Here is a 10,584-nt window from a genome sequence, read left to right on the forward strand (position 1 = left end):
GGTTTATGCCATTCTCCTGCCTCAGCCTCCCGAGTAGCTGGGACTACAGGCGCCCGCCACCACGCCCGGCTAGTTTTTTGTATTTTTTTTAGTAGAGACGGGGTTTCACCGTGTTAGCCAGGATGGTCTCGATCTCCGGACCTCGTGATTCGCCCGTCTCAGCCTCCCAAAGTGCTGGGATTACAGACTTGAGCCACTGCGCCCGGCCCAGAATTCTTTACTGGTGCTTTATTTAGTTCCTTTGGTGAGGTTTTGTTTTCCTAGATGGCCTTGATACTTGTGGACATTCATCAGGTCTGGGCATTGAAGAATTTGGTATTTATTTTAATCTTCACAATCCAGGCTTGTTTGTACCTCTCCTTCTTGGGAAGGTTTTCCAAGTACTTGAAACGACTTGAATGTTGTAATCCAAGTTTTTAGTCACTGCATCTGTATCTGCATTAGGGGGGACTCAAAGCCCAATAATGCTGTGGTTCTTGCAGACTTGTTGAAGTATTGTCTTGGTGGTCTTGGATAAGATCTGGAAGAATTCTCTGGATTACCAGGCAAAGGCTCTTGTTGTCTTCCCTTACGTTCTCTCAGTCTCTCCCTCTGTGCTACCACCAATGATGTTCGCTCAAGGCCCTAGTCAACAGTCAATAGGTGATGAAGCCAGGCAAGCTTGTGTTCTTTTCTTCAGGGAGGTGAGTTCCTTGGTTCCAGGTGAATCTAGAGATGCCAAACAGGAGCCAGGGCCTGGAGTTGAGAACCTTAGGAATCTACCTGATGCTCTGTTCTACTGTGGCTGAGCTGGCACCGGAGCCAGAAGAGGAAGTTCTTCCCAGTCTTCTCTCCCCTTTCCACAAGCTAAGGAGTTCTCCCCATGGCCACCACCACCCCAAGCTCATGGCAAGTAATGCCAGGCTACTGCTGATGTTTATTTAAGGCACAGGAGGGTTCTTCCATCAGTTTGTGGTGGATGCTGCTAGGCCTAGGACTCTGCCTTCAGGGCAGTGGACTTTCTTCTGACTCAGGGCAGGTCCAGAATTGCTTTCCAAGAGTCAAGGCCTGGAATCAAGGACCCCAAGAGACTGCTTGGTGCTCTACCTGACTGTGGCTGAACGAACTGCTGCTTAAGCTGATTTTTGATTCTTATGAAGGTGATTTTTATGTGTGTGAATAGTTTTCAATTTAGTGTTCCTGCAGTGAGGATGATTGATGGAGGCTTCTATTTGGACCTCTTGCTCCCCTCTCCTCATATAGTATTCTTGCTAATAATTCATAACCTTAATCTAACCAGAAGGAAAAAAATGGAAAGAAACAACCAGAAATCCTAAATTGGGAGACATTTCATAAAACACCAGGCTTGTCATGTCAGTGACATGAATGACTACGAAGGACTGATACATGACAACTAAATGTAACATGTTATCCTAGACTGGAGAAATAACTTTGCTGTAAGGAAAAGTATTGAGGTAACTGGTGAAGTTTGAACATGACCCTTATTAAATAATAACATTATATCAATTTTAAATCTCCTAGAAAAAAAGAAAAGGGTGCTGTTTTATTCCCTTTGTGATATCATACAACTAGACAACTGCCTCTTCTCTATCCAGTTCAAAACTAGAAGTTTACACATGGGAAAGAGAAAATACTCCAGACTTTGTAGCATTGCTTTCCTGACTAATTTGAGAGAATATATACCATTCTGAAAAATAGAGGAATTAAATGAACGTGTACATACTGAAAATGAGACCTCTAGATCTTTTTCCCTACTGGGTTTTCAAATGAAGACAAACAGGCCTTTATGTTCCAGGCAGAGTATTAGAAGATTCATCTTTGGGGACTCTTACCAACTAAGAAGGAGGACCTGAAACCCTAATTAGATTATAGTGAAACTGAGCTTGCAACAAGTTTCACCTGTGGCATCAAAGTTTCCAGCTAGATTTACCTAGGAACACTAGACATCTGAGGAAAGTATCTGAAATGAAAAACAGAGACCCATACAAATAAATAAATAGGGTAAAACACTTGGATAAAACAGACTACTTAAAAACTTAAAATAACAACTATCCTCAGTGATTCAAGAAGATACTACAGTCATGAAATGAGAACTTAATGCTACAAAATAAAAGGAATATTTAACAAACAAAAAGGAGTACTTGGAAAATACAAATACAATAGAAATGAAATATTTAACTGAAGGGTTAGAACCTTCTATTGAAACAATTTCCTGTAATATAGGGCAGAAACAAACAGAAAATAGAAAAGAAAAATTAGAGAACTAGTAATACTAGAAGCTAGAAGACAGAGAAGTAACAATGCTCTCAATATTCTGACAGTTCTAGTCTAGATTCTATACCCAGTTGTATGATTTAAGCCTGAATGTAGGCTAAACAGAGTTTTAGATATCCAAAGTCTCATACAATTATCTCCTACAAACCCTTTCTCACCAAGTGACTAAAGGAGTAAACAAAGAAAAAGGGAGGGGTGAGATCCAAGAAATAAAACTGCAGCATTGGCAAAGGCTACTAGAGTATGAAAGGCAACCAGTCCAGGCAGAGTGAATGGAGAGATTTTTTTTCCCCAAAAACATGAAATACATAGAGTACCTGATACATCTGAACATACCAAGTGGGGCTGAATTATCGAACAGTACATGAGAAATAAACAAAATTCATTTATTTGTGGAAAAAACTTGTGAAGGAAAGGAAAAATAATCCTTTTCTGCTACATAACTCACTTGTTGACAGTGTTTACTCATAATATCTGGATCTACAACTATACTAGGGTATTAGGGAACACAAAGAATAAGGCAAACCCTCATTTTCAAAAATGAGAAGTTAATATATAGTGCCTAAAACTGAAAAAATAAGTAACAGTTTTAAAATGTTAGTTAGCTGTTATGGAGTGTTTAAGTGCAGAGCCTGCTTTGTAACTGTCAGACGCTTTTATGGCTCCTTGGTTTGGCCTATACTATGACCATAAACATCAGCTTAAAGAATATAAAGTATTGCTTTTGAGAAGAGGGAACTATTATTTGTCATAACAAGCCTTTTAGAATGAAATGGCCCTACAATACAAAGATATATAATTTTTTAAGAGACACGGTCTTGCTCTGTTTCCCAAGCTGGAGTGCAGTGGCACTGTCATAGCTTACTGCACTCTTGAACTCCTGGGCCCAAGAGTTCCTCCCACTTCAGCCTCCCAAGTAGCTGGGGCTACAGGTGCACACTACCATGTCTGGCTAACTTTTTTGGTTTTTTTTGCAGAGATGAGATTTCACTATGTTGCCTAGGTTTATCTGCAACTATTGACCTCAAGCAATCTTCCCACCTCAGCTTCCCCAAGTGCTGGGATTATAGGCATGAGCCACTGTGCCCAACCCAATGCATTTGATTGATAATTTTTAAAAAAGAATGTTAAAAAATACATATACAGTGATATGGATGAGCAGTGGCAATTTTTTTTGGCAGAGTATCAGATAGTAAATATTTTAGGCTTTGTGACCCAAATGGTCTCTGTTGAAACCACTAAGCTCTGCCATTGTAGTATGAAAGCAGTTATAGATGGTATGTAAATGAGTAAGTGTGGCTATGTCCAGTAAAACCTTATTTACAGAAGCAGTTGGCAGGTGGATCCTAGTTTGTCAATCCTGGTAATGATCAATGGTTTTCAAATTGGGATGCCTATACCACTGGATACACAAAGACTTACTGTGGGATATACAGTTATGAATAGCTTTAAAAAAATAATTTCCTTATTCTCTCTTTCCATATGCAGTCCTTCCTAAAAACTATCTACCTGAGAACTCTTTCTGGTCTGCCAGTTCTCCTTTCTAATTTCTTTCAAAATCATCTGTCTCCCACTTTTCAGAAGAAAAGCTTACCCCTTTTCCATACTAAATCTTACTATGGTGTCTTGCCTTGCAGTTTAAAAATCTCCTGGGTGCCACACAAGAAGACAATTGGAGAATGAATCTCTCTTGAGGGGTAGTCCCTTGAGAGCAAAGCAAAGAAAGCATTAATGAAAATTAGTGAAGGGGTAATACATTATTTCATCCAGGCAATGAACTCATGGCCAGGCTCCATGCCTTATATTATAGCTTCTTTGTCTACCTAGCTAGCTAGCTGTCCATTTATCTATCTTAAAATTAAAATTCACAAGTGAGAAAGTTGTCATGGGGATGCATAATAACACGTTTATTTGAATTTTAAAATTAAGTCAGACTTTTTCTGACAGATAGTAAGTCAGATTTGACTGGTTGAGTTTGACAATGAGGACTAGCCTTGCCAATTAAGTTATATGGTTGTATTCTCTGTGTATTGAATAAGCTGAACTACAGCTCCAAGGCTTTGACAAAAACATACTTAAATCATGCATTCAGTATACAATAAGCTAGAAAATGCATCCTTTGTCATTACTTAAGTGTCACCTGAAATGTGCAAGATGGTGCATAGTTTTTCAAAAGTCTTTGAAGATAAAATGTGCAAAAAATGAAGAAAAAACACTGCTACTATTATTTATGGATATATAGAGATGTTGTAAAAGTATTAAAACATTCATGAAAATGATAGATGAGAAACAGCATAATTATTATCTCAGGGGAAGGAAAATGTTGGGGTTCACAGTCATAGAGAGCTTTGGTCATGTCTGTAGTGTTTTATTTCTTAACTTGGATGGTGGGTTATAGGTGTATATTATTAGTTATATTTATTTTTACACATGAAATACTTTATTTTAAAAGAATATACCAAAACCTTGTAATTATATATTTTAAAAGAACATGTTGGGTCCCTGATAGAAAAACAAGTTACTCAGGATAAACTGAAAAATGGGATACTTGAAATTTGAAAATACCAAAGGTACTTGAGGAATTGTCACAGTAATGTGCATAAAAAACAAATCAGTGTGGTTTAGTTCTTGGAAGTCCTTTTAAAAGTCTTAATGCTTATATATTTGTATTATTAATTCAGTTACTTATCATCAGGCATCTGGTATGCTCAAGAGCTAACAATTTCTTTGTGTGTAGACTTCTTTTGTACATACCAACCTGCCCTGGACACGACACTAGACATAACACTGTTAATTTATATTTAGATTCTGGTTTTAGTATTTTTTTCTATATGAAAATTACTCTGATACTTTACATTTTCAGGGAAAATACATTCATGTATTATTTTCAGAAATTTAATCTTATTGCAAATTTACACAGAAACATTATGTTCTCAACAATGAAGTTATTCTGGGATTTTTGACTTCCAAAACTGGAAAGGATATATCCTGAGCTTGGTCAACATCCCATTTTTTATACTAGCATTTCTACCTCCCCAAAGGAAAAGATGTGGTTGAATTGGTTAACCACGATCCACAGTGGAAGGTCCCTATTGGGCAGTTTTATGCCAGTCATTTGACCTACCTCAGGCCTAACCATTTGTTCCTGCCTTTGATCAGGCAAAGAGGTAGGGTTGTCTGCACTCAGAGGTGCCTGAGGCTCTGCAATGCACACCTGCAAGTGTAACTATTGAGCACTTTTGGGACTCTCTGGCTTAGCCAATACTATGACCTTACTTGATTTATTTTCCTTTATTTTATTAAAAATTTAATATAGCGGTACATTTAAAAGTTTTTTTAAATAGAAGTAATAGATTACCTGAAATCCTGTGTCTGGCTGCACAACTCTTAATTTTAGCAAGTTAATTTGCCTATGCATACATTGGTACATAATTGAAATTTTTGAAACTTACTCTTTTGTGTTCTGCTGTTTTTACTTAACTACCATAATAAATGAAGAAAAACAAGCACTTGAAACATAGTAACAAAACACATGGAGATCTCTTTTCTCTGGGTACCTTCTTTGGTAATGACCTCTACCTCTGTGAAAACTAAGAGAATATAAAATTTATCATACTTCTTTAGATAAATGTGGTAGGCAGTGAACATGAATCATTTGAATGTTTTGAGCTCCTCAGAATCTGTACTCTTAACCAGTAAGCTATTCTGCCTCTCTAACTGTAGATGTTTATTTATTAATTGTACAAGAAATGTTTATGCTAGTTTGTGTTATAAATCTTTCTAGTTTTGAAAACATTTATTTTAGGCAGGTCTTCCTCAGAAGTAGCATCTCCAGTTTCAAGGATGCCACCTTTCTCAGTCTAAAAGGATCGTTTCTTACATACTTCTATACAAAGCTGAGGTCTCAGTTTGAGCTTAGATCATTCTTAGCATAATTTTCCCTCTCTTTTGACCTTTATCTGACTTTTAAGGAGCAAAATATAAAAGGTTTTTAAAATCAGATGTATATAAGTAAGGTGCTATTATGAATTATTTTTAGATATACTCCTGCTCGGATTCTTTTAAGGGTCATCAAAACTTACTAGGTGCATATTAAAAGTATACAGAATTAGTTCTGAAGAGTTAACCTTCTGAGTCATATCATTAGTCACTAAGACAAGTCTCATTTAAGTTTTAAAACTGGGTTTAGATCCAGAGTGAAAAAAGGTTAAAGGAACTAAAACGAGGTTAGGTGTTTTTTGGTCTATTTTTTTATCCATACATTTTTTCTCAGTTGTCTCACCAAAACAATTTATGTTTCTCCTCTTATTCTCTCCATGCTGAAGAAGTAATGATTTTCTCAATCTAAATTTTAAAAAAATTACTTGCTGATCACTTTTATCAGATATAATTTGACATTTTTTTAATGGGAGGAATAATGGTGTTTAAGAGAATTGTATTGATCACAATGGTGATAACTCCTATAGGATACTAAGCTGCAGCTGATTGCCTCTGATCTTATATCTTTAGGCATGCCTGATTTTATTCTCAAATATTTATCATGATGGTGATAAAATACTATACCCATATGTTAGTCCTATAGTGATAAGAAATTAGGCATTTTATATATTTTTCTTATATACACATGTTCATTATATTTCATGTGTTCAAATGTACTCAATTTCCTTCTCAAATATTATATTCTGGTGTCACTGTGATGCATGTATTTACCAGTATTCTAAAACATCAGTAAATAGATGTGTTATTTCAATCTGTGTAATACATTTCTGGGCTGTGAAATCAAATTGATGAGTTACAGCATGTTTTTCTTTTTAATGAGCTAGAAAAACATGGAATAGAAAATATCAGTGTACAAAGGTTTACTGGGAGTACTTACTGCTTTCTGAAACTCTTGTTGTAGATACACTTGCACATATGTTTTGTTCATGAAGTTGTGGTGTAAAATGTATTTCTTACTGTATGGGTTAATCTTGTGTCAACTTGACTAGTACCCAGATATTTGGTGAAATACTAGCCCAGATTTTGCTGTCAAAGTATTTTTTTAGGTGAGATTAATATTTAAATCAGTAGACTTTGAGTAAAGCAGCTTACCCTCTATTAAATGAGTAGGCCTCATTCAATCAGTTGAGGACTTTAAGGGAAAAAAACATGGACATCCCTCTAGGAAGAGGGAATTCTGCCTGAAGACTGCTAGACTGCTTTCTTTTTTTCTTTTATTTTCTTTCTTTCTTTTTTTCTTTTCTTTTCTTTTCTTTTTTTTTTTTTTTTTTTTTTTTTTTTGACAGTCTTGCTCTGTCACCCAGGCTGGAGTACCATGGCATGATCTCGGCTCACTGCAACCTCTGCCTCTCAGGTCCAAGCAATTCCCATGCCTCAGCCTTCCCAAAAAGCTGGGATTACAGGCATGTGCCACCACACCCAGCTAATTTTTGTATTTTGGTAGAGATGAGGTTTTACCATGTTGGCCAGGCTGGTCTCAAACTCCTGGCTTCAAGCAATCTACCCACCTTGGCCTCCCCAAAGTGTTGGGATTACAGGCGTGAGCCACTGCGCCTGGCCTGAAGATTGCTTTCTGACTTTAACTCTTTCCTGGGTCTCCAGCCTGCCAACCTACCCTGCCAATTTGAACTTGGACTTGCCTGCCTCCGTAATCATGAGAACCAATTCCTTACAGTCACTCTCTGTTTCTCTGGAAAACCTTGACTGTTGCACTCACTAAAGATCATACTCCAAAAAGTTTGAAAAATTACTAATCTCAAGAGTCATTTTTTAATCTAATGAACTGGTATATAAAGTGTTTAGCCAGTGTATAACTCAAAATATGATAGCTGCTGTTATTTTACTATCATTTGTGTCTGTTATTTGAAGTCCACAAGAATCCTGATTTGAAGTGAAGTTATACAAAAATAATTCTGAACTCTACACTCATTTAAACTATCTTTTGAAGAAGATTAATTTGTGTTTGTGAATAATGCTATGGTATTTTGAAGGTTTGCTTTGCAGAAATTATTGTGAAATTTTCTTCTATGTTTTTGTCTCCCCATTTGTATGGCCTAAGAGCCACCTCTGTTTTCTCATCATAATATTCAGGACAATTTAATATATTTGAATTTTTTAAACTGCTTTTTCTGTAGTCCAAGGTGATTGTAAATTCTCAATCTCAGTGGAAAAAGAGACAAGCATATAAAAGTCCTGTGGCAGACACCTCTTGTGCCCTACCTCACATCCTTTTGTATTTTTACTCCAACCTTGCTGCAAAAACCAGCTGCTAACAGGTGTAACCTCACTATAGCTCTACAGAATGTATTTTGCTTTCTTCTCTGACACTGTGGCATAGGATGTCTGTGGGGAACCGACTTGGAAGTGTGAGAGGGTTAACATACCATATAAACTTCGATACCTGGTATCAAGGGGATAGAAGCTAATGGGAAAAAGCTCCTTTCCTGCCCCTTGAGCACATAGTTCAGGCATATTCAACATGACTTCTCAGAAGGTCTCAGCAGAGATTGGGTCCCAGCACCCAGAGCAGTGACCAACTCCAGAACACACACCTTTATTTTGGCTTTCCCTCCTTCCCTGTTTCATATTCTCCAGTATCTTGCCCCTCTTCCCTGGGATCACTTGTTCAACATAAGCCATAAAAATTTCAGAACTGTTATCTTAACAGATATGAACTCAAAATGTAAACAGTACAGTCATGTGTCACTTGATGACAGGGATACAATCTGAGAAGTACATCATTAGGTCGTTTCGTCGTCATGCAAACATCAGAGTGTACTTGGGGAAAACTAGATGGTATATAGCTTACTACACACCCTGTCTATATAGTACAACCCATTACTCCTAGGCTATAAACTCGTACAGCATGATACTGTACTGAACTGTATGTAGGCAACTGTAACACGATGGTAAATATTTGTGTTTCTAAGTATATCTAAATAGAAAAGGCACAGTGGGACCACCGTCTTATATGCTGTTCATTGTTAACTGAAATGTCATTGCATAGCACATAACTGTAATTAAATCCAGAAGGCCAACTTATTTTGTAACCGTAGTGCATGTTAATCCTGCTGGAGTAAAATATCTTCCTTGGAATATTACTGAAATGTGTGTGTGTGTGTTTGTGTAGCCAAAATTCAATTATATCTTAACTTAGGTAAGATCAACACAACTATCGAAACTATTGATATGAGAAAATTTTGCTGAAGTTCACACTCCTACTGAGAAATGAAAGACTTGTAAATTTACATGTACTTCTAAAATGTAAGCACATTATCGCTTACTGATAAATGCTGCTAGCTAATTAACTCCTGGAGACCTCCTTTTCAAACAAGTTTATTACAATTAGCAATGAAGGTGTAAATGTGAATCTAATTAGTCATTTGGTTTAGCCTGTTTCCAGGCTGATGTCTTCTTTATGTGTTTAACCTTTATAAACACATTGTATGAGAATAATTTTAAAAAGAAGAAAATTATAAAATATACCGTATGATCTGACCCTGTTATTTTAAGTATTTTCAAAATAAAGGGATTTTTTGTATGTAGAAAATAGACTGGAAGGAAACATAAATACAGAATTATAATGGTTATTTGGGTGGTAAGTTGCTTTTATTTTGTTGTGTATGCTTTTTTGTATTTTATGAATTTGCTACATAAAGGGAACATTTTTCTTTAATCAGAACAATATTTAAGTTTTAAAAAGGAAATTAAGAATGCTAGCTGAATGGTTTCTTCTTCCCAGTAACTAACTGACTGATGGTGCAAAGGATATGACAAGGAAGAGGCCCATCAAAACTCCCTCATTTCAATTCAGCAAATATTTATAAAGTGCTGCTCTGCTCTTTTTATCAGATAATTAATGCTTTTTGTCTTTAACATGATTGTTTATCTACATTCATTTTTACTCTTTACTTTCTTACATTTTTTTTTTTATACTTTAAGTTCTAGGGTACATGTGCATAACATGCAGATTTGTTACATATGTATGCTTGTGCCATGTTGGTGTGCTGCACCAATCAACTCGTCAGCACCCATCAATTCGTCATTTATATCAGGTATAACTCCCAATGCAATCCCTCTCCCCTCCCCCCTCCCCATGATAGGCCCCGATGTGTGATGTTCCCCTTCCCGACTCCAAGTGATCTCATTGTTCAGTTCCCACCTATGAGTGAGAACATGCGGTGTTTGGTTTTCTCTTCTTGTGATAGTTTGCTAAGAATGATGGTTTCCAGCTGCATCCATGTCCCTACAAAGGACGCAAACTCATCCTTTTTTATGGCTGCATAGTATTCCATGGTGTATATGTGCCAC

The 10,584-nt window shown here is 36.6% G+C and overlaps 1 protein-coding gene across 1 annotated transcript in view; it reads left to right on the forward strand.

Moving 5' to 3' along the window:
- NDUFAF2 (NADH:ubiquinone oxidoreductase complex assembly factor 2) overlaps positions 1–10,584 on the forward strand; it is a 104,951-nt gene that overhangs the window by 67,271 nt on the left and 27,096 nt on the right.

Source organism: Rhinopithecus bieti, unplaced genomic scaffold (assembly GCF_001698545.2).
Source record: "Rhinopithecus bieti isolate Rb0 unplaced genomic scaffold, ASM169854v2 scaffold_33650, whole genome shotgun sequence".
Classification (NCBI taxonomy): domain Eukaryota; kingdom Metazoa; phylum Chordata; class Mammalia; order Primates; family Cercopithecidae; genus Rhinopithecus; species Rhinopithecus bieti.